The 27,961-nt window shown below is 42.9% G+C and overlaps 1 long non-coding RNA gene across 7 annotated transcripts in view; it reads right to left on the minus strand.

Annotated features, from left to right (window-relative positions):
- The window catches only part of LOC138742978 (uncharacterized), a 128,997-nt gene extending 101,371 nt beyond the window's left edge, over positions 1 to 27,626 (minus strand). For 5 of the 7 annotated variants that reach the window (XR_011344558.1, XR_011344554.1, XR_011344555.1 and 2 more), the window contains exons 1-3: positions 27,421 to 27,626; positions 26,859 to 26,985; positions 15,432 to 15,608 (exon numbers count right to left, since the gene is read on the minus strand). This is a non-coding gene — a long non-coding RNA (uncharacterized lncRNA). Of the gene's footprint in view, positions 1 to 15,247; positions 15,609 to 26,858; positions 26,986 to 27,420 lie in introns of those variants that run through there. The other 2 variants (XR_011344553.1, XR_011344552.1) reach the window with 2 other exon arrangements.
- Positions 27,627 to 27,961: the final 335 nt, after the last annotated feature.

The raw sequence follows: 27,961 nt of genomic DNA on the forward strand, positions 1-27,961 counted from the left end.
AGCCTATAAAGAATTGTGTTCTGAGTTTTTAAATTTAAATGTTTAAATTTAGACATACAGCACAGTAACAGGCCATTTCTGCCCACAAGCCCATGCGGCCTAATTGGACCCAATTGACTTCCAACTCCCAGTATGTTTTGAACAGTGGGAGGAAACTGGATCCCCTGGGAAAAAAAAGCTACACAGACATGGGGAGAATGTACAAACAGAAAGCACAGGATTCGAATCCTGGGCCCGATTGCTGGTGGTGTAACAGCGTGAACCGCTACCGCCAACCGTGATGTCTCATCCTGTTTAACTTACTGTCCTGATTCACCTCTTAAAAGAGAATTAAGAGTTGGTTTTGGGTCAGGGAAAGGATTGTCACCTTTAGAAGGACATGATCCGTGGGGTGACACGGTTGGTATAGTGGTCAGCACAACGTCTTGACAATAGGGTCCGGGTTTCAAAGCCCGGAATGTCTTTAAGGAATTTGTGCATTCTCCCTGTGTCTGCGTGGGTTTTCCCCGGGGGCTCCGGTTTCCACCCACCGTTCGAGACTCACCCGGGGTTGTAGGTTAATTGGGTGTAAATTGGGCAGCAAAAGTTCATTGGCAGAAATGGACTGTTACCAGGCTGTGTCTCTAAATTCAATTTTAATTTTAATTTAACTGCTGAATCGCCAAGACACAGAGGCTATGGATGAAGTTCTGCTAATTGGGATGGGTCAACATGGCCATGGGAGCTAGGGTGAGTGTGTAGGGCCTTTTTCTATGCTGCATGACTCTATCTAGCCTATATTTCACCCTGTACATCACTGAGCCTACACCCATGCAGGAGAAACACAAAAGCTGAAGATGCCAGAATCTTGAGCAGACAAAGAATTGTTGGAGGAACTCAACCAGTCAGACAGCACCCTGACAAGTGGCTCAGGCCAAAACATTGACTGCCTTTTACCTCCTGTAGATGCTGTGTGACTGGCAGACTTTCTCCGACATGTTTGTGTGCTGCATGGGTGGTAATGGTTTTCTTTTACTAAAGAAGGGATAGTCAATATTCTGGCCCAAATGCAAAAGCAGTACAGTGAGAGCTGTCCTTCTGGAAAGAGACTGACAAGAGCTCAAAGCAGAGATGAGTGGGAGGAGGAGGAGCTCACAGAAGTAGCAGCTGAGGAACAGGAGGATGAACAGAGTGAGGCAGAGGAGGTAGAAAAATTTTGCTTCAGCATTCAGCAGGGAGAGGGCCTTGAGGTCAATGTAATACAGGTAAATGTGTGTGCTGAGGGTGAGAAAGAGGTAGTATTGGAGCTTCTGTAAAACATCAGGATGGAGAAGTCCTTGACACCAGATGGGATATATCCCAGGTCCCATCAGGAAGTGAAGAAAGAGATTGCTGGGACTTTGGTGATGATGTTTGCATCCTCCCTGGCACAAGTATGGTACCAGAGTTTTGGGCGATGGAAAATGTAGTTTCCCAGGTCAAGAAAGGTAATCGGGAGAATCTTGGGATTTATAGACCAGTGAGTCTTACGTCAGATGTAAGCAAACTCCTGGAGAGGATTCTTAAAGATGAGCACTTGGTGAAGTCAGGGATAGTCAGTGTGGCTTTGTGTGAGGCAGGTCATGCCTCAAGAGTTTTTCGACAAAACATATTGATGAAGGTATAGAGGTAGATGTGGTATATATGAATTTTAGTAATGCATTTGCCATGGTAGGCTCATCCAGAAAGTCAGATGTTTGAGATGAGTGGGTTCATAGGAACTCTGTAAGGGATCCCCAGAATAAGGGAGCAGAGCCAAGCCTGGAGGTAGGTGCAGTACTGCAATCTTGAAGAAACAATGAGCTGCAATGGTTCAGGCAGCATCCATGGGCAGAAAAGGTCAGTCACCATTTTCAATTAGGAATGGGTGATGCCAAGTATATCAAGGGGGAAAGAAGCTGAGGAGGGCCTAACAAGTGATAATATGTTGGATAGAAGGTGGGAGGAGCGGAAAAACAGGAGATCACTGGGAAAAGATTGGAGAGAAAAGTAAAAACCGGAGTAGGTAAAGAAGAGATGGAAATAGTGAGTGTGACTTAAAATTAGAAAACTGATATTCATGTTTTTGGGTTTAAGGCTGTCCAGGAGGAAATGATGCGTTGTCCCTCTTTTGCATGGGGCTTCCTCCAGATATGTCCATGTGGGAATGGTGAAGAGAATTGAAATGGGTCACTACAGTAAGCTCAAGTTTAAATCCACCGAGAGAGCACTGGTGTTTAGCAGAGCAGCTGCTCAATCTCACCCTCATGGACCTTGGTGCATTGAATGCAGTAGATCAGGCTGGACAAGGTGCATGTAAAGCTTTGCCTCACCTGGCAGGTCTGTTTGAGGCCCTGGATGGAGGTGAGGATGGAGATGTAGGGACAAGTCTGCAATTACAGGGGTAAGTTCCACAGGGATGGAAGATGTTTTCCTGGAAAGTCACAAAACACCCTATATTCTATCCAAGCTCTCAAAACACAGGTATATATTACTGAACTCTAATTTGCAGATTAAAAGTGGCTTCCTGCCTGAAAGGGGCATACATGTCAGAACCTTGCCAGATATAGAGAGACTTTACCTTCACTAGGAAATTCAATAACCTGTTTAAGGAACATTTTCTTACCATACTGAGTGTCATGTTATCTTTCACTCAACTGTTCCCACTTTCGATGTCATAACTGGTCATGTTAATATTATTAAGATGAATATCCTGCCAAAATGTTATATATTTTTCAATCTGGACCAGTTTTTTGTTCCTAAATCCTTTTTTGATTCTTCGGACTCTCTTATATCTTCCTTTATATGGAATAATAAGCTTCCCCATCTTAAAAAAAACCTCTCCTTCAAAATATTAAGGAAAATGGAGGCTTGGCATGACCTAATTTTAGAATTTACGACTGGACAGCTAATATCAGATACATTATTTTTTTTAGATTCATCATAAGTTTCTTTTAGGAGCTTCAGGTTGGATTAGTTTAGAAATTAAATCTACTAAAATGTTCTCCCTTATTTAAATACTTGGAGTTCCTTTCCCTTTCTCTGGTTCTAGATTATCAGGTAATCTTGTTGTCAGACATACAATGAGAATTTGGTTCAATTTAAGAAACATTTTGGATACCATAGATTCTTATTATTATTTGGTTCTATCATAAGTAATTTTTTTTCCTCGATCTGTTCAAGATATTTGTCTACCTTTGGCATCCGATCTTCCTTGAACCTTTTTATCAACCACAATCCTGCCTCTTTCGAACAACTATCTGTTAAATTTAATATACCCAGACACCACTTTTCTCGTTATTTACGGATTAGGAATTTTTTTAACTTTGAGACTTCCTCGGGACTTGGAGTTTAATGTTACATGGAAAATACATAATTTTTCAACTGGACCATAAACGGCTGTTGTCTGGCCTGCATGAGCTACTTTTGCTCTCTAAGGATAATTCCCTGGATGGAATTTTTTTTTAAACTATGGGAACAAGACTTACAACAAATATTTTCTGAGACTACATGGGATTCTACCCAATTGGCTAAATTCTATCCCAACTTACCTTCTAAATGCGATAAATATAAAACTGAAGATGGTTCATTGTATCATATGTTTTGGTATGTCCTTCTCTTCTCAACTATTGGGAAGATGTATTTCATACTCCTTTCGTTCTTAATATTAATTTGGCCTCATCTCATTTTATTGCCCTGTTTGGAATATGTGGGTCCAATGATCTGACATTGAATCCCATGTAAGTAGCTTTTGCCTCCCTGATTGCCGGAAGGGCCATACTCATGAAATGGAAAGATGCAGTCCTTCCCACTCACACTCAATGGCCATCTGATACGATGGCTTGTTGGTCTGTAGAAAAAAATGAGATTTTCTGCAATTAATGTAAACTTTATTTTTTATGGGGTTCTTTTCTTCATTATTCTTCGTGATGCCACCATCATCACCCTGTACAAAAACAAAGGCGAGAAATCAGACTGCTCAAACTACAGGGGAATCACGTTGCTCTCCATTGCAGGCAAAATCTTCGCTAGGATTCTACTAAATAGAGTAATACCTAGTGTCGCCGAGAATATTCTCCCAGAATCACAGTGCGGCTTTCGCGCAAACAGAGGAACCACTGACATGGTCTTTGCCCTCAGACAGCTCCAAGAAAAGTGCAGAGAACAAAACAAAGGACTCTACATCACCTTTGTTGACCTCACCAAAGCCTTCGACACCGTGAGCAGGAAAGGGCTTTGGCAAATACTAGAGCGCGTCGGATGTCCCCCAAAGTTCCTCAACATGATTATCCAACTGCACGAAAACCAACAAGGTCGGGTCAGATACAGCAATGAGCTCTCTGAACCCTTCTCCATTAACAATGGCGTGAAGCAAGGCTGTGTTCTCGCACCAACCCTCTTTTCAATCTTCTTCAGCATGATGCTGAACCAAGCCATGAAAGACCCCAACAATGAAGATGCTGTTTACATCCGGTACCGCACGGATGGCAGTCTCTTCAATCTGAGGCGCCTGCAAGCTCACACCAAGACACAAGAGAAACTTGTCCGTGAACTACTCTTTGCAGACGATGCCGCTTTAGTTGCCCATTCAGAGCCAGCTCTTCAGCGCTTGACGTCCTGCTTTGCGGAAACTGCCAAAATGTTTGGCCTGGAAGTCAACCTGAAGAAAACTGAGGTCCTCCATCAGCCAGCTCCCCACCATGACTGCCAGCCCCCCCACATCTCCATCGGGCACACAAGACTCAAAACGGTCGACCAGTTTACCTATCTCGGCTGCACCATTTCGTCGGATGCGGGGATCGACAATGAGATAGACAACAGACTCGCCAAGGCAAATAGCGCCTTTGGAAGACTGCACAAGGGAGTCTGGAGGAGCAGCCAACTGAAAAACCTCACGGAGATGAGCGTGTACAGAGCCGTTGTCATACCCACACTCCTGTTCGGCTCCGAATCATGGGTCCTCTACCGGCACCACCTACGGCTCCTAGAACGCTTCCACCAGCGTTGTCTCCGCTCCATCCTCAACATCCATTGGAGCGCTTACACCCCTAACGTCGAAGTACTCGAGATGGCAGAGGTCGACAGCAACGAGTCCACGCTGCTGAAGATCCAGCTGCGCTGGATGGGTCACGTCTCCAGAATGGAGGACCATCGCCTTCCCAAGATCGTGTTATATGGCGAGCTCTCCACTGGCCACCGTGACAGAGGTGCACCAAAGAAGGGGTACAAGGACTGCCTGAAGAAATCTCTTGGTGCCTGCCACATTGACCACCGCCAGTGGACTGATAACGCCTCAAACCGTGCATCTTGGCGCCTCACAGTTTGGTGGGCAGCAACCTCCTTTGAAGAAGACCGCAGAGCCCACCTCACTGACAAAAGGCAAAGGAGGAAAAACCCAACACCCAACCCCAACCAACCAATTTTCCCTTGCAACCGCTGCAATCGTGTCTGCCTGTCCCGCATCGGACTTGTCAGCCACAAACGAGCCTGCAGCTGACGTGGACTTTTTACCCCCTCCATAAATCTTCGTCCGCGAAGCCAAGCCAAAGAAAAGATTTCCTAGATTTGTAATTTTTAATTATTGACCTCATTGTTTATTTTTCTTTTCATTATCAGATAGTGGATAGAAGCACAGAAAACAGGCCATTCAGCCCTTCCGACCTGTGCCAACCAATAAAAATAGGTAGTCCCATAACCCTCCAAACCACTCCTATTCATGAATTTGTAGATTAGTCACTTTCTTTTTTTAATTTTTGCTTATATTCTTTTTTTAAATGGTGACTTAGGTTTTGTCATTACTGATATTAAATTTGGTTCTTGTTCTATTCATGATTATTTACCTATGTAACATTTGCTAAATGAAATTAATAAAAATATTCAAAGGAGTTATAAAATGACTGGCTATTAATTACCAAGTTCTTGCACAGTGTGCCCAGAGTCTCAGAACCAGGGAGTCAGAGAACTCCTCAGCACATCCATTGACCCTTTTGCCCATCAAGTCCAAGCTGAACTACTGATCCTCCTAAGTCCCATTGGCCTGTACCCAGACTGTAGCCCTCCATACCTCTCCCATCCATGTACCTACCCAAATTTCTCTTAAAAGCTCACTTTTTCCACCTCTGCTGGCAGCGTATTCTACACTCTCACCTCCCTCTGAGTGAAGGAGATGTTTCTCTCAATTTTCCCTTTAAACATTTCACCTTTCGCCCTTCACCCATGTCCTCTTGTTCTTGTCTCACCAAACAGTAGAAAAAGTCTGCTTGAATTTACCAAAACCTATACCCCTGTGCTATTCTTGCAATCCACTCCAGACAAAAATTTAGCAGTCATCGTCATGAGAATAGTTAATCCCAAAATAATACTTGTTCCAGTCAGAGTTTTATTGGCAGCCGATTGCTACAGAAATTGCCTGGTTTATCCAGATAAGTAGATAAAACTGTTGGAGGAAATGGTTACAAGCTTTCCTGTGCTCGATCTTTACTCTAGATTTAAGTTTGTCAAATTAAACCCAGGTCTCTTGATGGGACATTATAATCAACCTTTATGGACCTGTCTGAGGCCAATGGCAAAAATATCAGTTCTACATTTTATTTCCTGTTAAAATGTCCTCCATTAACTTGCAATATTCTGGCACCACTGATGAAATACGATCATTTTCTGTGCTGACCCCACACCCGACTGAGTCTATACTGAAGTTTAAACTAAATTTCTTTCGCTTATACATGATCCATATCTCTCCATTTCCTGCATATTCACGTGTCCACATAACAGCCTCCAGACACGAAGAACCATGGAACCATAGAACCCCACAGCACATGCATAGGCCTTTAGGCCTATCTGGTTCAAGCTGAACTATTTATCTTGCCAAGTCCCATTCACCTGCACCCTGACTGTAGCCCTCCATACCCCTCCCATCCATGTACTTACCCAAATTTCTCTTAAATGCTGAAACACAACCACAATGTCTGCTTTTAGCACTACTCCTGGCACCCCATCCCAGGAACGCACCACACTCTGTATAATAAAACTTGCTCAGCAAAAGTCCTTTAAACATCCCTCCTTCCCCACCTCTCCTTTGAAATTTTTGCATGCTGGTGGGTCAGCCGGAGCTGACTTTGCTTGCAGTATGCTGGTGCGTTCAGAATGGCCCTGACTTTAATTGATAGGGAAGAACCAGTTTTAAACTTCCTTGAAGCCCATTTACGCTTTCCTTTACACCACTTATGCCAGTAATCTTTTCCACATATTTTATCCGAATGTACCTCCTACATTTGCTTCTCTGTTCTGGAGTTGACTCTCTGATGAAGTGCCCCAACAAAGTTGTGTAGGTAAACCCTCCACATGGAACTAGAGGTCCCGATGTTACAGCACAATGAGGCTGTTCCAGCTAAAGAAGAAACTCATCACCTCTTCCTCAAGGACAATGGCCATCGGGTCTCAAAATGTAGAAACAGGCCCTTTGCCCCAACTTTCCCATGTATTAGTGTGACCTGCCTGTGTTTGGTCCATGTCCCTCTAAACCCATCCTATCTATGCATCCAACCACCAGCCTCTGTGTACACCTCAGGTTCTTATTAAATCTCCCCTCTCTCACTTGAAACCCATGTCCTTTGTTCCATCCACTCTGGGGGTAAAGTCTCTCTACATTCACCCAATCCACTCCTCTCATATTTTTCTACACCAAGGAATAAAGCCCCGGCCTGCTCAACTTCACCTTTTGGTCAGGCCCGCAAGTCCTGGCCACATCCTCGCATATCCTCTCCAGCTTGACATAATCTTTTCTGCAGTATGGTGACCAAAAACTCAATGCAATGCTCCAAATGGGGTCCCACCAACAACTGTAACATGACCTCCTAATTTCTATACTCATCTTTCTCTGCTTTACCATTTGACAATGGATGCAGAGGACCTGAAGTCACATGTCGAAAATCATACTCTTCTGCAAAGTTCTGGAATTCTCTACAGCTGTAGATTGGTCCATTGTCACTTAAGACAATTTGAGGAATTCCATATCTTGCAAAGATTGATTTCATATATTTGATCACACAAGCAGCAGACATGTTAGGAAGGAGCACAATCTCTGGATAGTTTGACAGATAGTCAATAACCAGCAAGTAATTCTTTGCATCCACGTGGAACAGATCAATCCCAACTTTCTGCCACGGTTCTGCTGGTGTGTCAGTTATTATCACAGGGTTCTTTTGTCTGCTCTGCATAATAACATATAGTCTAGGTATTATTACAGATTTTTCCATAGGCTGCGCATAGTTTTGGTTTTTGTTAAGTGCCACATCCTTTACAATTGAATGTTTCTCCATCTTTTTGTTGTTTTCTAGGTCTCATTCCTTGTTTAAGTGTGCGTCCAGACTCTGTGGCAATGGCTATGTCTTCATTTTCACCAGCTTTTGCACTCTCACTGAACTTTTTTGGATGCTGCAGAGCTAATTCACTGGTGTGGCATATCTTCACAGCTGCAGCTAAGGAAAGCTCTGTCTCTCGCAGCAACCTCTCTCACTTTTTTATCAATATCCCAAAGTCAATTTGATCACCGACCATTGAATCTTGCAGTGATCCAAAATTGCATGTTCTTGCTTTTAATTTCAAGTCCATTAAAAAAGTATCAAAGCTCTCTCCCTGCAGCTGCGTGCGCGAGCAAAACATGTACCACTCAAAAGTTTCTTTTTTTTTTGATGCACAGTGTTTATCAAACATCTCGTTAGCATTGTCAAATTTGCTCTGGTCTTCTGTCTTGGCAAAAACAAATGTGTTGAGAACCTCTAGTGCTTGAGGTCCTGCCATGGTAAGTAGCAGTAGCTTTGTCTTCTACTGATCTTTCTTGCCTTTTCCTCCCCCTTCCGCTTTCCTGTCTTTCCATTTCTCCCCTCCCTCCCCCCTTACCCACCTAGCCATCCCTCCTCCCCTTCATTGTTGCTGACCCCTCCCTCCCCTCACCTGCCTATCATCTTCTGCCTTTGCCACCTCCCCTCTACCCCTACACTTTTGTTTGGATACCTGCCAGTATTCTCTCATACCTTGATGAAATGCTCAGGCCCAAAATGTTAGTTATGAATTTCCACCTTTGCTACATAAAGGACATTGTTTGACCTGCTAAGCTCTCCAGTATTTTTGCTTTTTATTTCAACCACGGTGTCTACACATTTACTTCAAGGTAGCAGTGCAATCTTTCATACCTCAGGTTTGCTATCGAGTCCAATTGCTTTCAGGTAAAACATAAAATTTTGTTTGAACAACCTCCACTCGTGGTTGACATTTCCAGTCCAATTTACAACATCAGGAGTCTTCACACTTTCCATTTCTCTGCTGCTATATCAACTAATTTCTCATTCCATGTGATGTTTCTTTTATTGTAATAAAGAAATTTGGGCTCATTTAAAACAACTACATTTATTGGCTGGAACACACATAGACAAGACATAGTGGAGGCATCCATTTTGAATACACAAGATGCATCAGCTCATCTCCTGACTCCCTCTAGTGGTCAGGATTAGTACCAGGACTTGTACTAGCACAGTACAACAACATTGCATCTCGGCTTGGTGGAGAAACTGGACCCAGACTGGGAGATCGTTACGTTGAGCACCTTTGCTCTAACTGCTGCTATAGCAAAGACATTCCAGTGGCCAACCATTTTGATTCCACATAGCACTGCCACAGTGATATGTCTGTCCATGACCCTATGTATTGCCAAACCAAGGCCACCCATAAATTGTAGAAACACTTTATATTCCATCTCGGCAGTCTCAAACGAGATGCCATCAATATCGACCTCCATTTTATGTAAACCCTCTACCCCCGGTCTCTCTCTTTCCCTACCCCTTGATATCTATTCCTCCAGCACCCCAACCCTTCCCTTCCATTTCCTTATCTCCCGTCCGAGAGCTGTCCTCCTTTGCCCTCTGCCCTCTCCTCCATCAGTATCAACTTCTACCCTCCCACCTGTTTCCACCTATTACCTCTTACCTGTTTGCTCGTGCTCCTCCCACTACCCCCTCCCCCAACCCCCACTCCTTCCTCTTTCTGCCTTTTCATTCAGGCACCTATCTATTTTTCTTATTCCTGATGAAGGACCGAGGCCCAAAACGTTTCCCTTTACTTCCCATAGATGCTGAGTGACCTACTGAGTTTATCCAGCACTCTTGCGTATTGCACGTGACCTCAGCATCTACAGATGTCTTTGCTTAACTCCATTTGGCTTGTGACTCTGGTTTGTGAGCCTTGCCCTGTGAGCAAATCATGTTTAAACCATGGTTTCAGCAGCTCATTATTCATGACCTTTGACTTCCATTGGCCACAAAACCTTCAGCCAACTCTGTCTCTCCCATTGACAAAAGCCTGAGATAACATTATGAACGCCACAACCAAACAAATCTATTCAAAATGGATCTGACAGAAAATCCACCAATCTAACTACATTCTCATAACTCTTTTAGCGAGATAGGTTTTGACCACTTGCTCCTGTCTTCAGGAAATTTTGGAGTTTTGTTTTGAAAATTTTATTTGTCACTTGTATCAATACCAAACAATTATTCAATTATATATAGAAAATTCATTACAAGATGATACCAAAAAAGTTGTATTCCCTCCACAGCCTCCGTCCCCCCTCCGCCCAAGGAGGAATAGAAAATACCTAGACTATATATTAGTCATTAATCATATTCTCTTGATAGAACTATTGTATCTCCTGATTATTGATTGAGAGGAGTGGGTGATGTGGATGGGTTTTTATTAACAAATTCGATATATGGTTTCCCAAATCTTATAAAAAATCCCAATCTGATACCTTAATTATAAGTATTTTTTTTCTAATAGTGAACAATTTTGTATTTCCGTGTTCCATCTCTCCATCGTTATAAAATTAGCTGTTTTCCATGTCACTGCTACACATTTTTTTTGCTACCACTATTGCTGTATTAAGAAATTTTTCTTGATACATCCAACTTCAATTTCACATCTTTTTCATATACATTACCAAGTAAAGATATTCTTGGATTCTTTTGTATTTTTATTTTCTTAATAATGTACTCAAATCTTCCCACTTTAACACAGGACCAAACTGAATGTACAAAGTTCCCTACTTTCTTATTACATCTAAAACATTTATCAGAATAATTGGAGTTTAATCCTTTTAATTTATATGGAATATAATACAACTGATGTAGAAAATTATACTGTACCATATTATATCTAACATTAATTGTATTTGTTACACTCTCTTGGCACATTCTTGATATATTGTATATTTAGATCTTTTTCCCATTTTTGTATATTTGTATATTTAGATCTTTTTCCCATTTTTGTTTTGGTTTATATTGTTCTTTTTTCCCCATAGTATCTTGTAATTTTATAGACATATTTGTAATAAATTTCTCAATAAATATATCTGTAATTAAATATTCAAATTGACTCTGTTCCAGCAGTCTTAAACTTGCACAATTTGCCTTTTAGATATATTTTGTTAATAATGTGAAAAAAATTGTATTATTTGGTATTTCATATTTCTCTTTCATTTCTTCATAAAAAAGGAACCTAAAAAAAAATCTTTCATCCTCTGTAACCTTTACTGTATCAAATATCAACCTGTTCATAATATTTCTGTCGAGTTCTCATTATTTCTCTTTCTACTCTATAAGTTTGTACTATATTAAATCTTAAGTTTTTTGATTCCAATAATCTTTTTTATCTTCATTTTTTGGATATTTAATTCCTTCCCTAAATTTAATATTTCCTTTTCCAATTTGTCTACCACTTTCATATGTTCTTTCTTTATATTAGATGTATAACTTATTATTTGACCTCTTAGATATGCGTTTGTGGAATCCCATATAGTAAAATTATTCATTAGTGAATTTTCATTAGTTTCTAGAAAAAAATGTATCTGTTTTCTCATAAAATCACAAAAATCTTTTCCCTTTAATAATATTGTATTATGTCTCCATCTGTAACCTATATTTTGTTCATCTTACAATGCAATTGACAAAATTAAAGGTGAATGATCAGATAAAACTCTCGCTTGCTATTCTACCTTTTGAACTCTAGCTTGTAACTGTGCAGAGACTATAAACATATCCATACATGAATATGTTTTATGTCTAAAATAGTCTCTATCACTTGGATGAAATTTCTCCAAATATCTATGTCCTATATCTTTCATTAAATCTATAGCAATCTTACCTACTTTACTTTTTATAATTTTACTACCCAATCTATCTAACTTTGGATCTAAGGTAAAATTGAAATCTTCACCTACTAATATTTTCCCTTTTGTACTCGTTAATTGCAGAAATATGTCATATAAATTTTACAGCATCTACATTTGGTGCATAAACATTCAAAAAACTCCAATATTCTGAATAGATTTGACAAGTAACCATTACATACATTCCTGCTGTATTTATAGTAGTATTTAATATTCTAATTGGTAAATTTTTATGTATTAATATTACCACACTCCTAGCTTTTGAATTAAATGAAGATGCCATTACCAATCCAACCCAAACTCTTTTCAACTTTTGATGCTCCTTTTCGGTCAAATGAGTTTCTTGCAAAAAATATGTATCTACTTTTGGGTTTTTTTCATATATATTAGTAATTTTTTTTCAGTTTTATTTGATTCTATATTCCATTTATATTAATACTTGCAAAATTTAATCTCCCTGCCAATAGGTACCTCTATAAAATCCTTTGTCCATCCATCCAACTTCCCCCATTTCTCCCACTTTCACGGTATTAGCAGCATATCTAGTATTAATCTTAATTAATCTATGAGTACAAGTATAGAAAAAACAACAAAAAAAGAAAAGAGAAAATAAATTCTTTCCCCCCCTCCCCCCCCCCCCCCCCCCCCCCCCCACAATCCCCAAAGACACATGATGTTTTAATGGCTTTAACTACCTGATCTATACGGGTTGTGGTAAAAACCACACTTGCTTACACGATTCCGCAGTAGTCAGCTCCATTTTCCCAATTAACTCACTCAAAATACAATACATTTCCCCGTTGCGTTATGATTATTCATTCTTATTCATTCAAGAATCTTTTTAAATATATATAGATCAATTGTAGGTGAAAACCTTCCTCCCAGTTAAGCTCTTTTGAAATTTTCAGTTACATTTGAACTCTTTCACACTCATAGAGGCCTTTCAAGTATCAACAGCTGCTTGCCTCTCTCTATCTCTCTCTCTCTCTCTCTCTCTCTCTCTCTCTCTCTCTCTCTCCCTCTGGCAAAGAATCAGTGTACACCTTTGCCTCATTAGGCTCTGCAAAAAAATCTAATTTTTTTTCCAAATACCTCAAGACAAAGGCATAACCTTTGTTCCGCAATACATTTTTAACTGCATTAAATTCCTTTCTCTTTTTTAACAATCTAAAACTTATACCAGGGTAAAAGAAAATCTTCTCCCGTTATAAACCAAAGGTAATTGACTTTTTTTTTGCCTGTTTAGCCACCAGTTCCAAAATCTTCTCTCTTACTTCATAACGAAGAAATTTAGAAAGTATCGGACGAGGTCTCTGATCTGGTTGTGGCTTTGGTCTCAGTGGTCTATATGCTCTCTCAAACTCAATGTCTCCTTGGAATTCAGTTACTCACAAAGTTTTCAGAATCTAACGCTGTAAAAACTTATTAATTTCCCGTCGTTCATCGACTCCTTTAAGTCCAACAATCTTTATGTTGTTCCTTCTGCTGAAATTTTCTAAAATGTCAATTTTTGCATTAATTGTTCTTTTGTTGCAGCCTTCATCATTTGTTCCTTAATGCCTTGAAATTCAAATTAATTTCCTTTAATTTTTTCATCCAGAACTACCAATCTTTTGTCCACCTGCTGCATCATTTTTTCCACTTTCCTTGTAAAACTCTTATTTTTCCACTACATTCTCTCCACATTTCTTAACTTCTTCTGTTAATAACATCATAGTTTGCTGGAAATTATCCATCTAATTCTTCATATCAGCTGTAGAAATAAATATCTCTTTCATTTTCCCCATCATTCTGTCCATAAACCCTTGTTCAGAGAGTTTTTCTTGCTTTCCTTCCTGTCCACTGGAGCTGGAAGTCCCAAGCCTTTTTTAAAACTGCCTCCATTTTTTTGCACTCCTCGTGCATGCGTAGTCGCTCCATCACCTGTAGTGGGCGGCCATTGTCGCAAGAGACCTTGCACAGCAATGTTCAAGGTCTCTCCAGCTCCTGGCTTGTCTCCCTTGGCCAGTACCTTACGCACAGCTCCTGGATCCTTCCTCAAGGTAGGCCTGTCTTCTTTATCTCAAACTTTTTCTTGCTCCATTTCTTGTGTTGCTACAGCTGGCTTTTCTTTCTTCGGTGGCATTTTAAATTGTTCTTTAAATCTTCAGATACTTCTTTCTTCTATTTTCCTTAACCTTTTCAACCTTTTTTGACTCACTTTCTCAACATTTTTGAGGAGAGTAGGGATTTGAAGTTTAACCCCACGTCATTACGTGACACCCCCTCCCCCAAGTTTTGGGGTTTTGTAGGTCATCTGATTTCTAGATTTCAGATTTATTGTCAGAGGACATACATGACATCACATACAACCCTGAGATTCCTTTTTCCTGCGGTCGCAGCAGAATTGCCACTAATTGGTAGTGCAAAAAGGTAAACTATACACAGCTTAAAACATGTAAACAAAGAAGAACTGTAAATAAACTGACTGTGCGATACTGAGCGAACAAAAAGAAAATCAATAAAGTGTACATGTAAGAGACCTTAAATGAGTGTGTGATTGAGTTTCTGGTTGAGGAGGGGCAGCAGCTGTTCCTGAACCTGGTGGTGCGAGTTTCGTGGCACCTATACCTATTGCCTCAGAGAAATGAATGAGGTACCACCTCCTATCTGTGGCCAAAATCAACACCTGGATGCTTAAAGGACATCAATGGAGGAGATGCTTGAGCGCAATCAGGTGAAAAACGCTCTTTGGCCTGACTGAGGCATGTTGCTCTTTCAGTAAAGTGAGAAGTCAGTGAGGGAATACTTGCGACTGACACATAGACGCAGTGAGGCTTGGTGCCGCCAATGCGAGAGCGGCTGTGGGGAAGGACCACAGTTTAGGATCCTCTCTGCCACTGGACCGAGTGGAAACCCCTCAAACAACAGGAGGAGGAGAAACTGCAAAGGGCCACAGTGGAGGCAATGGTGCTACGTAGAGGATTAATGTAACAAGTAACACTAATGAGATGTAGGAATATGGCACCAAGGAGATGAAATGACTTGTCACAGTTTTCCTTTGCACATAATTTTATTGTGACAAATATTTTCTTTTTTATAAAAAAATGTTGATTCTGATGCAGAAAAAGCAATCAATATTAAACAGCTACCATGGAAATGTCATAAAATAGACACTGTCAAGTCACTTGCTGCAGGTCAATAATAACAGCAATATTTTCAGATGTGGACTCATTACCTGTAAACAAGAGCAAAAGAAGAACATCACCAAATACCGAACTGAAGTAATTCATCCATATCAACCTGCACTTCTTTTCAAAGCAAATTACAAACTCATTACACGCCACAGCCAGGTTTGAAAGGACTTGAAGTCTCTTGAGCTTTGTCACACGCAGAATCCCATTAGAACCCGGGCCTGAAAACAAGAGCAAAGAGTCATGACTGCAAATTTTACACACATTACTCGCACACTCAAGCATGCACATCCTTCATGCAACATTTAACAATCGCACGAACATTCTTATTCACTGGTGGTGAAGAAAATGAACTTGATTTCCCTCATCAAATCCCCAGCTGACAATTTCCCACATTCTGCCATTTTTTCAATTAAAACGTGTTCCTTATAGTGAATGATTCATATGCAACAGTGTAGATTAAAGCACACTATCGCCCATTGAATGTAAATTACAGTACGTACTGGACTAGTTTGAACCTGAAGGGAGATTTAATCTTTATATTGTGCCCATTCTTTCTTTTTCTTTGGCTTGGCTTCGCGGACGAAGATTTATGGAGGGGGTAAAAAGTCCACGTCAGCTGCAGGCTCGTTTGTGGCTGACAAGTCCGATGCGGGACAGGCAGACACGGTTGCAGCGGTTGCAGGGGAAAATTGGTTGGTTGGGGTTGGGTGTTGGGTTTTTCCTCCTTTGCCTTTTGTCAGTGAGGTGGGCTCTGCGGTCTTCTTCAAAGGAAGTTGCTGCCCGCCAAACTGTGAGGCGCCAAGATGCACGGTTTGAGGCGTTATCAGCCCACTGGCGGTGGTCAATGTGGCAGGCAACAAGAGATTTCTTTAGGCAGTCCTTGTACCTTTTCTTTGGTGCACCTCTGTCACGGTGGCCAGTGGAGAGCTTGCCATATAACACGATCTTGGGAAGGCGATGGTCCTCCATTCTGGAGACGTGACCCATCCAGCGCAGCTGGATCTTCAGCAGTGTGGACTCGATGCTGTCGACCTCTGCCATCTCGAGTACTTCGACGTTAGGGATGAAAGCGCTCCAATGGATGTTGAGGATGGAGCGGAGACAACGCTGGTGGAAGCGTTCTAGGAGCCGTAGGTGGTGCCGGTAGAGGACCCATGATTCGGAGCCGAACAGGAGTGTGGGTATGACAACGGCTCTGTATATGCTTATCTTTGTGAGGTTTTTCAGTTGGTTGTTTTTCCAGACTCTTTTGTGTAGTCTTCCAAAGGCGCTATTTGCCTTGGCGAGTCTGTTGTCTATCTCATTGTCGATCCTTGGATCTGATGAAATGGTGCAGCCGAGATAGGTAAACTGGTGGACCGTTTTGAGTTTTGTGTGCCCGATGGAGATGTGGGGGGGTTGGTAGTCATGGTGGGGAGCTGGCTGATGGAGGACCTCAGTTTTCTTCAGGCTGACTTCCAGGCCAAACATTTTGGCAGTTTCCGCAAAGCAGGACGTCAAGCGCTGAAGAGCTGGCTCTGAATGGGCAACTAAAGCGGCATCGTCTGCAAAGAGTAGTTCACGGACAAGTTTCTCTTGTGTCTTGGTGTGAGCTTGCAGGCGCCTCAGATTGAAGAGACTGCCATCCGTGCGGTACCGGATGTAAACAGCATCTTCATTGTTGGGGTCTTTCATGGCTTGGTTCAGCATCATGCTGAAGAAGATTGAAAAGAGGGTTGGTGCGAGAACACAGCCTTGCTTCACGCCATTGTTAATGGAGAAGGGTTCAGAGAGCTCATTGCTGTATCTGACCCGACCTTGTTGGTTTTCGTGCAGTTGGATACATTGTGCCCATAGTCACACGAGTATTGACTGATGAGCAAAATAGTGGAGGGGGGGTTTTTTGTTTCGATGCTCAATTTTGAGATGATTTTATGGATAGCATATTGGAGCCAAGACCTTTGGTAAAGCAGCTTGTAATTGTTGCTGTTTTATTAATGAACTCTTTGCACCATCTTCTCATACTGGCTGGGTTTATCTTTCTCTACACATTATATCTTGCCTGTTGGGCAGGGTGATAAACCATCAGTGACTCAAAAGACTGAAGATGAGCAAAACTGATAGGCTTTCATCTGCAATAGAATGAAGGCACATCCCTGCTGGTGGACTGTCCCAGACTGAGGAGGGGGGCTGGGGGGCAGTCACCTTTATTCAGAACCTGTGGGAGGGGCCACAGGTACAGTCGGCCAACGGGTGTGTCTAGACAGATAAATATACACATACAGTAGTTTACCACATTCACCCCTTGTTTTAAAAGAGTCTTTTGGGTGGTTTGGTTTTCCATTGTGACCATCCTAGTACCAGCTGTGCCTACAGTGCACCGATGAGGTTCTGGACACCTGTATGTGGATGAGCTAGTGGGTGTACGGCGACGAGTCTGGTGTGTCATTTGTTGGGGGAAAGGTATTGTGCCTTAGCCCTGGTGCATTGTGATGGCAAGGGGTGGGAGGGGTGTGGAGTGATCAGTGGTGGTCTCAAGAGCCCCTGAGGCCACCAGGTCTCTAACAGATGCAGTGACCTCTTGCCCATTGGGTTATGCCACATAGGCTTATTGGGGATTGGCATGGAGGAGGTGGACCCTTTTGACCAATGGGCTGGATTTGTGACTCCTCAGATGTTTCCGGAGTAGGACCAGGCCTGGGGACATCAGCCATACCAGCACCATGGTCTCTGTTGGCAATTTCTTGGGAAAGGAATATATATGTTCATGTGGTGTCGTATTGGTGGATGTTGCCAGGACTTGTGGAACTGAGATACAGGAAAAGGCTGAACAAGTTAGAAATATATTCTCTAGAGTGTTAGAGACTTGACAGTGATATTCAAAATGATGCAAGCAGGCTTTTTCCACTGAGGTTAGATGAATGAAGAACTACATGGACATGAGTTAAGGATGAAAGGTAAAATGCTTAAAGGGGAACTTCTTTACACAGAGAGTGGAGAGAGTGTGGAATGAACTGCCAGCTGAAGTGAATGTGGGGTCAATTTCGACATTTAAAAAATATTTGCATAGGTACATTGAAAGGAGGGCTATGGTTTGGGACTGGATATCTTGAAAGTTCTGCATAGTGCTGTTTGGGAGATAAATTGGGGAGGTTTGTTAGAGCAGATCACACACAAACACTAGAACACAGAATTTTTGCAGGAGTTTTGCAGAGTTCTCAGAGACTCATGATGGACTGCTATTTGCAAAAGGCAACAATGTAGCAGCAGCAGTTTGTCTGGAAAACAGTTTGCTGTCTGGAACAGCATGTGATCTTTGCAGGCAGATGCAGAACAGCTTTGCTCTCAGAGTGGGAGGGAGTTAGAGAGAGGAGAGATAGAGACTTCAGTTCCAGCAGGACAAGCTGGCAAGCTTTGGAAGACGGCCTGGTCAAAGGAGAGGATTGGCTGTCTGGTGTTTCCCTTGGAATAGGAGAGGCAGGAAGGAACTCTGTGGTGACCTGAAGCAAAGAGGTTATCATCTGGAGAACCTTGAAGGGGGCAAGTTTCATCAGCAAGACACTGGAGTGGCTGTCCTGGAATAAGAAAACTCTCTCAGTGGTAACCATTTACCTGTTAAGCACCAAAGCCTGGTGAACTTTATTAATGCTAGCTTATGTGCACAGTACAAGAATTGCCTGAGACCAGTGAGATTGGACTGTGAACCAAAGAACTTTTCTAAACTTTTATACACATTACACACACGTGCTTAGAATTAGAAGGGGGTTAAGTAGGTTAAGTAAGTCAATAGCGATAAGTTAAAGTTTCATTCTGTTTTCATGTTCAAAGATTTGAATGATGGGGTGGTTAACTGGGTAAGTAAATACGCAGACAATATGAAAATAGGGGGAGTGGTGGATAGTGAGGAAGATTTTTAGGGATTACAGAGGGTTGTGGTTTGTCTAGAAAATTGGGCTGAAAGATGGCAGATAGAATTTAATGTAGAGAAGTGTGAGGTGCTTCATTTCAGAAAAAATAATCAAAATAGGACATATGTAGTAGAGGGGAGGACATTGGGGAATGCACAAGACAAAGAGATCTTGGAGTTATGGTGCAGCGTTCCTTGCAGGTTGACAGGATAGTTAAGAAGGCATTTGGTATTTTAGCCTTCATAAATCATAGCATGAAGTATAGGAGCTGGGAAGTGATTCTACAACTGTTTAAGGCATTGGTGAAGCCAGGTTTAGAGTATTGTGTTCAGTTCTGGTCTCCAAATTATAAGAAGGATATAGAGGGTGGAGAGGATGCAGAGATTTACAAGGATATTGCCTGGCTTAAAATACCTAGAGTACAGAGAAAGATTGAAGAGGTTAGGACTTTAGGATTTGATAGAGGTGTTTAAAATTATGAAGGGAATAGATAGACTAGATGCAAGTAGACTCTTCCCCCTGAGAGCAGGGGAGGTTGAAACAAAAGGACACAAGTTGAGGGTAAGGGAGCAAAATTTTAGGGGAAACATTAGAGGATGTTTCTTCACTCAGAGAGTGGTGGCTGAATGGAATAATCTTCCAGAGGAAATAGTTGAGGCAGAGTCAATTCTTTCATTTAAGAGGAAGCTGGATATATATATGGATAGGAGGGGGTTGGAGGGCTATGGGCGGAGAATAGATGGGGGGATCTAGTGGAGTTGTTTGAGTGAACTGCCATGGACTTGAAGGGCCGAGTGGCCTCTTTCCATGTCATAAACTGTTGTATAAGATAATTAAAAGCAACCTTTTTTTAAGTAACCCTTTGTCATGGTGCATATCTATTGCTGCTAAGTTTTAGGGTCCTCTGGACTTGTAACAATAGAAAAGATGGGTCAGAGGACATGTTTCAGAGGCGGAGACAATGAACAAATTTAAATTCTTGGGAGTCACCATCTTGGAGAAACTTTCCTGGACCCTTCACACAAATGTCATTGTAAAGAAAGCACTTCAGCACATCTAGTTCCCCAGTAGTTTGTGGAGGTTTGGTATGACAATGTAAACCTTGGCAAACCTCTACTGATGTGCAGTGAAAAGTGTGCTGACCGGCTGCATCACGGCCTGGTATAGGGGCACGAATATCTCTGAATGGAAAGCCATGCAAAAGGTAATGGACACAGCTCAGAGGCAGAACTTGAGAAAGTCTACTGTATATACTTGTGTAAAAGTCAATACCATGTAAATGTCAACTCCCCCCACCATTGTTTGCCCAAAAAATGTGCTATTTTCTATATATTGCATGGAAAAGTCAACCCTGGTCTCTCACCTTGGCCCTGGTTCCTGACCCCTCGGTCGTGAACTCGAACCTTGGATCCAGCCACGTACCCATTGAAGCTTGCGACACTTCAATTCTGGATTTCCCACCTGACACTAGCCGTCCACCTATCAGAGTTCCCAATGCTTTGTCTGTGGACTCCCCATCCAGTCCAAGCCGCCCACCCGCTCATCGGAGCTCCCGACTCCTCGAATGCAGACTTCCCACCTGCTCCCAGCCACTCGCCCATTGAATTCCCGATGATGCAGATACTTACTGGGGTCAAAAATACTATCTGTGTATTAGTTGACTTCATAAATTTAACATTAAAAACAATCTACAAAATCTGGTTTTCATACGAAGATATATGGTATCTGGAATGCTGCCGTCGGAGAGCAGCAACAATTTCAAGGATCCATATCAGTCAGGACACGCTCTGTCCTCACTTTTACCATCAGAAAAGATGTATTGGTGCCACAAGACTCGAATCACCAGCTTCAAGAGCAGTAGCTACCCCACAACCATCAGACTCCTAAATAACAGACTCAATTAGAGACCTATTTAAGGACTTTTACTTTGCACATAAGTTATTACTGAATATTTGTTTTTTTTCTGTATTTGCACAGTTAGTTTGTTTACATTTTTTCTTTGCTTACATTTCTCTCTTTTGTTTACGTATCTTTTTCTTGAGTACATTTTACACTATTGATAAGTAGCAATTCTGCCAAGCCTACAGGATAAAGAATCTCAGGATTATATATGATGTCATGTGTGAACTCTGACAATAAATCTAAACTTGAACTTGACCTGTGTTGACGTATTTTATGGTTCTGTAGAATAGTTCAGCTGACCAACCGGGCATGTTACCATGGGGTGATGTCAGCTTCCTACTCTAATATCCCCACTGCAGAGGGAACCTCCACATCCACTTGAAAAATTGAAGGAGGAAAGTAAAAGCTCAGGCGAAATCTTGTGAAAACCAGGAGATCACTGTACAATGCCAAATGGCAATGAAGATATTTCCAAGAGATGTGCCTCTTGTGAATCACCTCTCTCCATGTTGCAGATAAATGCCAGCAAATCTCCTATCCCTTGTGATAATTCTGGCTGACTCCACACATCACAGTGAAGCAGGTGGGAGAGCAACTACCTCACAGTCCAGTTCAATCCTGATGTAGCCCATATGGAGTGATGATGTATCGGCTGCTCCAGATTCCTCCCACATCCCAAAGATGTGGGTTTACAGGTTAACTGGCAGCTGTAAATTATTGGCAGTGTCCAGATATGTAGTAGAATATGAGGGGAGTTGAGCCGTTAACACAGTGGTACTCAACCTTTTTTCTTTCCACTCACCTACCACTTTAAGTAATCCCTATGCCTTCGGTGCTCTGTGATCAGTAAAGGATTGCTTAAGGTGATAGATGGAAAGAAAAAGTTTGAAAACCACTGTTTTAATCATACCAAATTGACTCATTATGTGCATGGTTTCATAACTCCAAAGGAAATGGGCCAATTACCATTTTTTTCTCAAGCAAATTATTTCAGTAACAATTGGGTCTAGAGCAGAGATTCTCAACCTTTCCTTCCCACACACCTACCACCTTAAGCAATCCCTTACTAATCACAGAGAAAGGTTGAGAATCATTGTGTTAAATATGGAAGATTCTTTCCTGTTTTTGCCCTGTAAGCACACAAAGAGGTACCATGCACCATGATTGAGATGACAAAGAGAAACAAACGAGAGACCCTTCAGAGACACCAAATGTCCATGGATCCCACTACCTCCTCCGCTGTCACCCTGTTCAGCTGTGGCCCTCGTGGGGAGGGGATAGGGCATAGGGCCCCTGTGAGAAGATCTGACCTAAACAACAGGTTCTTCCTGCTCCCAACCAGAAATAGAAGCAAGTTTCGTCAGAGAAATCAATTGTCCACGGATCCCACCACCTCCCCCGATGTCATTATGACCAGTGCTCACGCAACTTCCTTAGCCACTTGCCCTCCTGTCCGTTCCAGTGGTGAACCTGATCTCCAGGCATCCAAAACACCTTCCTCGGCCCCTGGTTCCCAACCCCTGATATGATCAGGAAACCATCAGTGCCTGAGGCCCTTTGGGAGCTCTTCTCAATGTTGGCACCCTCAGAGATTCTGGCCCCAACACCTAGTTCCCACGAGCTGGTCTCCAGATACAAGTACTCTGGCCTGTGAGCCCCTCGCTGGTCCCACTGCTGTGGTCTCATACCCTGTGGCTTTTCATTCCCAGCAGCAGAGGTGAGGAGAGAGTATTCTCCTGCTCCGGTGCCCTGCGCCCGATTGCTGCTTCCCCCTGGGGCCCACACCACTCATGGACTGGGCAGGCAATTGTGTGCACCACCATTTTAGGTATGACCCCTAGGGGTTCTCTTATGTTGAAGATAAATGCCGCCGACCCCCTTCTACAGGTGGTTTAAACCAGCACTGGGCCTTCAGGTAGGACCTTGCGAGAGGAAGATGGGTTCCTGTTCCCCTCGGTGCACATCAGCAGCAGGCCCTGGACCTTTATGAAAAGCAAAATAACATGAGATCCAGGTCAAACGGGTCCAGGACAACGGTTACCGCAGGGGCTATCAGGCAGCGAGGCGGTGGGGGGGGGGCAGTCAGGCAGTGGTGTGGGGGGGGTCTGTCAGATAGCAGGGTGAGGTAGTGGAGCTGTCAGGCATCGGGGCGGGGGGGTCTGTCGGGCAGTCAGGTGGCAGAGCTGTCAGGCTGCAGGGTGGTGGGGCTGTTGCAGGGCACCCATTGCTGGGCTACACATCCTACCCCCTTTTTCCCTGAGAAGTTGGCGTGCTGCTCCAGGTGACATAAAAGTACTGAACGATCTGCCTTTTCCATCCACTACATAAAAGGTAAATTCACCTTTTTTTTAAAAAAACCTTGAGCAGGCAATAACATGGACTTTTGCACATAAACCCCCCATTCACTGTATCACTCTGTGCCTCCAATCCCTCGCATTGTTACTCACTATGAAAAGAAGCACCTTGCACTCGAGAAAATCCTTTTTACCTTTGGACTTTTCCTGGACTGTTTGAGGTACCATCACCAATAATTTCAAAGGGTTCGATCCTATCTCTTCAAATTTGATGTGAAAAGCCCATCCGCCTCAAGCGTGTCCTGGAACCTAAGACTGGGATTCTTGCCAACAATTCATCCATCTGTCTCTGAACCATTGCCAGTTAATCACACATCACAAGAGGATGCCAAAAATGAATACAGATGTTATCGGACATTTCTGAGTAAAAATCCCTGCTGCATGTAGATTTTCCTACATCACCACCTCCCCCCACCCCCCCAACTGTCCTTGTAAAGTACCACGCTGACTTTAAATCATTTTCAGACTTGTAAAGGGCATTCGAGAAATACAGGACAACCTGCAGAAAGGCCACAACTTATTTTCTATGTCTGAAATTATTGCATCTACAATGGGCATCAAAAACTGTTCAAAGCATTAGAAGCTGCAGCAAATAAAAACAACTGCTGGGGGAGGTGGGCTGTGGTGATGGAGAGTTTAGTGGGTTGAGAAACATCGGGTGGGGGAGGGGGAGGGGGAAGTAGTTGTCAGAGTTTTGGGTCAAAACACTGCATCAGGAGTGAAGAGGGAAGATAGTCAGTGCAAAGTGCAGAAGGAGAGGGGTGATGCCATGTGGTTTAAATGGTGAAAGCGTGCAGCCTGCTGTTGTGCAGAGCGACTTGGGCGTGCTTGTGCATGAATCACAAAAGGTTGGTTTGCAGGTGCAGCAGGTAATCAGGAAGGGAAATGGAACATTGGGCTTCATCACTAGAGGGATTGAAATTAACAGCAGGGAGTTTCTACTGCCAGTGTATGGGGTACTGGTGAGGCCGCACCTAGAGTACGGTGTGCTGTTCTGGTCCCCTTGAGAAAGGATATACAGACTTGGGAGGCAATGTAGAGGAGGTTAACCAGGTTGATTCTAGAAATGAGGTGGTTAGCCTATGAGGAGAGATTAGCCCTTTTCAAGTTGCCATATAAAATAGGGTTAACTGGGCAATTTGCACGGTTAGCAACCCAGTTTCATGGCGATTTGAAAGGATCCAACTGGGTCAACCCAGTCAGAAGCTAATGGGGTCACTGACCTACTTCTGAGGTGGGCAAAGAAGACAGCCATTGCTCCCACACTCCCCCATTGAGCTATCACTGTGAACCGGAGCAGCACGTCGTGACCACCCTCTCGCCCTCCCATTCGCAGCAGTGACATATCGCTGGGGGGGGGACATGACTGACAAGGTGGGTGGCGATTGATGGCAGGGGTGGTAACTGATGGGGAGATCGACTGACGGGGTGGGTGTAGTTGATGAGGGGTGGTGGCTGATGAAGGGGTGGGTGACGATTGACGGTGAGAGTAGCGACTGACGGGGGAAGGGGGCTACTGACAGCCGGTGGGGTTTGGGAGGGGAGGGGGAGACTGTCGGCCGATAGTTCCCATATGCGTCTCTCACCACGTCATCATGGGGACAGGATCCCCCTTAAACTGCTGGGTTGGCGATTTAACAGGTAGGTCCACCTGCGATTTGAAAGGTGCATCTTGCATCCACGACCCAGCGATCACACCCGGGTCCCAGGAGGGCTACCCAGGTGCTGCAATTTGAAAGGGCCTAGAGAGCCATCTGCCACTGTATTCACTGGAGTTCAGAAGAATGAGAGGTGATCTTACATAAATCGCTAAAATTATGAAAGGAATAGATGAGATAGAGGCAGGAAAGTTGTTTCCACTGGTAGGTGGGATAAGAATGAGGGGACACAGCCTCAAGATTCAGGGGAGTAGGTTTAGGATGAAGACAAGGAGGAACTAATTCTCCCAGAGAGAAGTGAATCTGGAATTCTCTGCCCAAAGAAGCAGTAGAGACTAACTCATTAAATGTATAAAGATTAATATAAACAAATATAAATAAATAAACAAATGAATAACTAGATATAAATAAAAACATAAATAAACAAAACTACATCAATAAATAAATGTTAATATAAGTATTAAATATATGCAAGCCAGAGTAAGGTAGATTGTTGCATAATAGGGAAGTTAGAGGCTGGTGTTGAAGCAGCTCCTGTCCGAGCTACTGCCATCTCACTAGTGTTACACAAAGCCCCAGAACATCTGGCAGCAGAAGCATATGCATCGAGACGCTCTTTATCGATGACAGTTCAGCATCTTAAACCACCTCAAAATTGATCAGCAAATTCCAAAACCTGGGCCTTAATGCCCCACTGTGTAATTGGACCCTGGATTTATCATCTCCAGACCCCAATCAGTGAGGATTGGTAAGAACGTCTCTTCCACAATCTCCATCAGCACTGGAGCACCATGGGACAGTGATCGTAGCCCCCTGCTCTCCTTGCTTTACACCTCTGACTGTGTGGTTCAATACAACAACAACAGCACCATCTACAAATTTCCTCTCAATACCACAGTCTCTCTCTTTGGCTTGGCTTCGCGGACGAAGATTAATGGAGGGGTAATGTCCATGTCAGCTGCAGGCTCATTTGTGGCTGACAAGTCCGATGCAGGACAGGCAGACACGGTTGCAGCGGTTGCAAGGGAAAATTGGTGGGTTGGGGTTGGGTGTAAAGCAGGGCATTGAGTCAGCAGACAGGAGGGAGATTCCAAACTTGGTTGAATGGTATATTAACAACAACCTCTCACTCTATGTCAACAAAACCAAGGATTTTTTTTATTTTAGTAGGTGAAAAGTAGAATTGTATGATCTAGTGATCATAGGGGGATCAGAGGTGGAGAGAGTGAGCACATTTAAATTCCTAACTGAACTAATGAAGAAACTACATCAGTGCCTCTACTTCCTCAGGAGTTTGCAGAGGTTTGGTATGACAACAGAAACATTAGCAAACTTCTGCAGATATATAGTGGAAAGTGTGCTGACTGGCTGCATCACGGCCTAGTATGGGGACACCAATACCTCTGAGCAGAAAACCCTGCAAAAGTTAGTAGACACAGCCCAGGACATCACAGGCAAAACCCTTCGCACCAACATGTAAGGGGAACGCTGCCATCAGAGACCAACAGCAATCATGAAGGATCCACACCACCCAAGACATGTTCTGTTCTCACTGCTGCCATCAGGAAAGAGGACTCACACCAGCAGGTTCAGGAACAGCTGCCCCTATTCCACCATCAAACTCCTCAACAACAGACTCAATCAGCGACTCATTTAAAGACTCTTACCTTGCACATTCTTTATTGCTGAATATTTTTGCTCGAAATTGCACAATCAATTTGTTTCCATTTCTCTCTTTTGTATGTGTATATTTCCTTGATAACAGTTTTTTGCATTACTGATAAAGTAAAAATTCTGTCAGGGCCACAAGAACAAAGAATGGTAGAGTTGTATATGATGTTATGTATCTATTCTGACAATAACATTGAACTTCGACAGTGAATTTTGAACTTTGAATGAATGATTATAGAGTGGGTAAGAGGACCGCAGTCCACAGCTGGATGAGCTATGATCTTATTAAATGTCCGAGCAGGCTCAATGGGCCAGATGACCGACTTCTACTAATATTTTTCTGATTGAATGCCAGGGACCAGTAAGTGATAGGTGGACCAAGGACAGCTGAGGGATGATGGACATCATCTGGCTCTTTCTCCCCATCATCTCTCACCCCTCCTTGGTCTATCTATCGTCTGCTTAACCCCTCTCCTCACTTCTGCATGCAGCTTATCTTCCCTCTCCACTCCCCGTCGCTGATACAGGATCTTGAGCAGAAACGTTAATAATTCTCACCAAGGATTCCTGCTCAACCTGCTGAGCTCTTGCAGCCATTCATTTTATCTGCAGATTCTACTGTCAATGCTCACTTGTGTTTCCTTATTGGTATTCGAAGTATGGTGAAGTAAAATCACACGCTAACATCACATCCAGTCATAGTTCTGAGGCAGAGGGACACAATCTTGCCAGGGCCATATTAAGGCCAACTGATGCCTCAAGCACAGCCCAACAATGGTTCCCCCTTGACCCTTCCATTGTCTAAATGACAAGACAATAAGTGATGAATGTGAAATAATGGAGGGGGCGGAGCTTTTAATCAAATAATTAACAGTAGGCTAGGATAACCATCAAGTTTATTTTTAAATTACATTATGCACACGCATCAGCGAATCTAAAATCTAACACCATTAATGATCAGAAAGAATTTAGGCCAGAACAGATACACTGAAGAAATAACCTGGAAAACCAGGTGACGATGAAAGTCACATAGAAATTCAACTCCAAACAGACCAATCTATCCAAATAAGTTGACTGGTGTGGCGATCCGCACCACTCC

Source organism: Narcine bancroftii, chromosome 9, assembly GCF_036971445.1.
Source record: "Narcine bancroftii isolate sNarBan1 chromosome 9, sNarBan1.hap1, whole genome shotgun sequence".
Taxonomy (NCBI): Eukaryota; Metazoa; Chordata; class Chondrichthyes; order Torpediniformes; family Narcinidae; genus Narcine; species Narcine bancroftii.